The sequence below is a fragment of the Penaeus monodon genome, chromosome 16, assembly GCF_015228065.2.
Source record: "Penaeus monodon isolate SGIC_2016 chromosome 16, NSTDA_Pmon_1, whole genome shotgun sequence".
In the NCBI taxonomy this organism is placed as follows: Eukaryota; Metazoa; Arthropoda; class Malacostraca; order Decapoda; family Penaeidae; genus Penaeus; species Penaeus monodon.
In genome coordinates, this window is record NC_051401.1 from 5013784 (window position 1) to 5018783 (window position 5000).

The following is a 5000-nucleotide window of genomic DNA, read 5'->3' on the forward strand; positions in this document are numbered from 1 at the left end:
AAGTGGGGGTTTCTCTAGCTATTTATCTTCTATCTCTTATATTTTGTTTCTCTTGCTCTGTTCTTATGTCCCTCTTCCTCTCTTTCTTTTGTATTATTTTATATATATATATATTATCATATATTTTATCTATCTCCTCCTCCTCCTCATCTCTCCCCTCCATTCTTCCTTTTACTCTCCCTCCCATTCTTCCTCCTCCTCTTCTTTCTTCCTCCTCCCAACCCCTTCGTTCTCCCTTCTCCCTTATCTCAATTCCCTTTCTCTCTCCATCCTTCTCCCCCCCCCCCCTTGCCCCCACATCCTCTTCGCCAGAGACAGTGCCTCCGGTAAGTCAGACTTTGCGTGTATGGCCCGCGGGTTTCGGCGCAGTGAGATATGGGAGCGGGGTATAAGTGGGGGTTTCTCTAGGCTAATTTATCTGTCTATCTGTCTCTATATTTTATTGATTAACTGTGTCTCTGTGTCTGTCTGTCTTCGTTATGTGTCTCGTCCCTCTCTTTCTCTTCCTGCGTACTTATTGTGTTATATATATATATATATATATATATATATATATAAATATATTTTAAATAAATACTATATACTAATATAATATATATAAAATCTATCTAAACTACTATCATCCTATCATCACATCTATCATCATCTACTATCTATCTATCTATCTATCACATTATATGTGATAAACATATAAATAACATATATACTATATATATACTATATACAAATAATATATAGTATATATGTATATATGTATATATGTATATAGTACTGACCACCACACACACACACCACACCACACAACACACACACACACACACACACAACACACACACACACACACCATATATAACATATATATACACCACACATAATAGACACACACACACACACACACACACACACACACACACACACACACACACACACACACACACACACACACACACACACACACACACAGCACCCTCGCCATTACACGGCATCGCCAACTTTTTTTCTTTCTTTCTCCAGAGCCTGAGAATAATAATCATAATTTGCCAATCATTTGCCTAATGCGCTGTTCCCTGGTGCTAAGATAACTTCTGTGACAAAGCAAGGTTTAGACAGGTCAATCTAGTATTAGTGTTGCAAGCGAGGAGATTGCACAAGCAAGATGGGAGTTGATAAGATGCGAAATGATGCTTGGGTGAGGCGCTGTGCAGAGGAAAGCTTCGGGAATCGGACTCGAGTAAGATTGAGTAAATTTTGAGTAAGTTTTTGGAGTACAACTTGAGGAGAGGTTTGGGAATCAGACTTGAGTAAGGCTGAGTAAATTTGGAAGTAAGATTGAGTAAGTTTTGGAGTAAATAAAATGAGGAGAGGTCTGGGAATCGGAATGGAGTAACATTGAGTAAATTCTGGAAATAAGATTTTGAGTAAGTTTTGGAGTAAAACTGGAGAGAGGTCTGGGGTTTAGACTTGAGGAAGCCTTGAGTAAGCCTTGAATCATTTTAGCAGTAAAAGTTGAGTATGTTTTGGAGTAAGAAAGATGAGAGGAATCAGTTTGGAAATAAGAAAGTAAAACAAAGTAAGCTTAATATTGAAACTTGACATATAAAAACGGAATAAGTTTATAAATATGTCAGATTCCTTTGGGTTAAAACTGACCAAGTTTGGAAGTGAACCTGGACGTATTTGGGAGTAAGACGTAGTAAAATTTGTGATAAAACAGAGGATTATTCGACGGAAAAAGAGGAAGTTTTGAGGGAAATCCGAGTAAGACTAAATTTGGAAATAAAATAGAGAAAAAGGCAGTAACATGAACAAGAAAGACTGACTAAGCTTGGAGATAAAGAAAGACTGACTAAGAAAGACTGACTAAAAACGAAATAAAGAAAGACTGACTAAAAATAAAGAAAGATTGACTAAAGAAGTGACTAAACTGACTAAAAATAAAGAAAGACTGACTAAGCTTGGAGATAAAGCTAAGTGGAAAAGACTGCGTAAGTTTTGGAATGTAGAATGAAGAGGAAATATGCAGTAATTTTAGTAATAAGATTAAGTAAAACCAGATTATTTCACACACACACACACACACACACACACACACACACACACACACACACACACACACACACACACACACACACACACACACACACACACACACACACACACACACACACACACACACACAATATATATATATATAATATATACGTTATTAGATTATGTCAGCTAAGCTCAGAGTGTGGTTATTCTAATTAATTTGAAAAACTATATGACGTAATTACTTAAAGCATTCTTAGTTTCTCTGTTGCTAAATCTATGTTACATATTCTTACTAAATGTCCCAAATATGATAATTGTATTATTTGCATATGTGTTTTATCTTTTATTCTGTCTTTCTGTCTGTCTGTCTCTCTCTTTCTTTCTTTCTTTCTCTCTCTCTCTCTCTCTTTTTCTTTCTTTCTTCCTTTCATCCTCCCCCCCCCCCTCTCTCTCTCTCTCTCTCTCTCTCTCTCTCTCTCTCTCTCTCTCTCTCTCTCTCTCTCTCTCTCTCTCTCTCTCTCTCTCTCTCTCTCTTCCTGCTTTTGTCTTTTATTTCCGCTCTCTCTTTGTCTCTCCTGTTTATCTATCTATTCAGCACTCTACATCTTGTGGAAGAGGAGGCAGAGAGAGAGAGGATAACGAGGATGAGAAAATGGGGATAGCAGAAAATAAAGAGAGGAGAGGATAAAGAAGGAAAAATAGGATAAGAACGGAGAGGATACGGAGGAGAGAGAAAATAAGGAGGAAAGAAAGGATAAGGAGGAGGGAGAGGACAAAGAGGAGGAAGAGGATAAGGATAAGGAAGAGGGGGGAGGATAAAGAGGAAAGAGAGGACAAAGAGGAAGGAGACGATAAGGATAAGGAGAAGGAGAAGAAAAAAGAAGAAAGCGAGGACAAAGAGAAAAGATACGATAAGGAGAAGGGAAAAGATTAAAATCGGGGGACAAAGAAACACTGAAAATAAGAATCAGGAAAGGGTAAGGCGTCGAGTGAAACGCCGCACGTCGCACGCTAACGCCAGGCTCAGCATCTGTCTCGCCGGTGCCTTTACAGACCCTTACGACACCTGCTTGATAACAGCTGTTCCCACTGCTACGAGATCCAGGTTATGATGTGTGTCTGGTGTTAATGCCGGTGTTTCCGAAAGCAATGATGAACACGATTGGGATCGGTAACACTGGGTAATGGCGGCTTTAAAAGATGCTATTTGCAAGCGCGGATGCAACCGGAGATATTTTATGTAATGGAAAGAGTCTAAGTAAGGAATCCCAGCGCATAGTCATTCAATGTTTTTTTTTCGCTTCTGTCCTATTTTCTTTTCTTCTTATTTTTTCTCTTTTCGTCTTTATCCTCATTTCCTATTTTTCTTTCTTTTCTTCTACTTCTTCTTCTTCTTTTCTTCTCCTATCTTCATAAACCTCTTTTCCTATTTTCCTCCCTCCCTCTTCTTCTTCATCCCCTTCCTCCCTTTCATCATAATTTCTTTCTCGTACGTGGATAGACTCACAAAGGGCCGGAGCATTTATATTCATAAGGGCTATTTCCCTGTTATATCTGATAATCATCCTCGCAATCACAGTATCGCAAGCTGTCCGGGAGAGATAATGCTGTTGGTGGCTCACGCGGAAGGTATGTGTGTGTGTTATCATTATATTATCGTTGTTGGTGTTGTTATTACTATTATCATTATTACTTTTATTACTGTTATTGTCATTGTTATTGTTATTGTTATTGTTGTTATTATTATTATTATCATTATCTCATTATTATTAATAATATTTTATTATTATTTTCATTATTATTATTATTATCATTATTATTATCATTATTGTTGTTGTTGTTATTATTATAATCCTTATCATCATGAATCTTACCATTATCATTGTTATAATTATTATCATTATTATCTATCATCACACATATCATTATTTGATTTTATTATATCTCTCATACTTACATTCACTATGTTATAATATTATCATTATTCATTATCATCAACTTCCATCATATTATCTTTTAACTCTCATTATATCCAGTTATATAAATATATATTGCATAGTATAACGTTTTCATAATATCATAAACCATTAATTCAGTTAAATAGTAGTAATATAATAGTAGTACAGAGACTAGTAGTAGTAGAAATAACAGCTGTAAAAGTAGTAATAATAATAGTAGTAGCAGAGGTACTAGTAGAAATAGTAGTAGCAGTAGCAGCAGCAACTGTAGTAGTAGTAATAGTAGTAGTAATAGTAGTAGCAGTAGATAGCAGTAGTATAGTAGTAGAGTAGAAGCAGTAGGTAGAAGGTAGGTAGTAAGTACTACTACTAGTAGTAGTAGAAGTAGCAGTAGTAGTAGTAGTAGCAGTAATATTAGCAGAAGTAAGACTGTATTACACAAAATAATCAACACTGAAAAACAAACCCTGTAGGCTCAGCAAGTATCAATACATCGTACCCAAATTATACATATACGTTTAGTGACCTACGTGGCCGTGCAATTGAAGGCTTGCAAGAAAATATGCAGGTGGGTGGAAACGACCCCGATATTAGAATCACCTCTGAACCCTCGGCTGTGGTGGGCGGCGAGCGAGGAAGTGCGGGTGACAAGCGCCCGGGCGGGGCCTTCCTGCAAACCAGGATAGGGATAGAGAAGTGTGTATGTGTATATGTATACAACATGTATATGTATGTAGATATATAGATAGATAGATATACATATATGTATAGATATATAGATATTTGTATATGTATATATATATATATATATATATATATATATATATATATATATATATATAATATTATATTATATATAATATATAATATATAATATGTAATATATAATATATATATATATATATTATATATATACTATATATATATATATATATGTATATATATATATATGTATATATATATATATAGATGTGTGTATATAGATGTGTGTGTGTGTGTGTGTGTGTG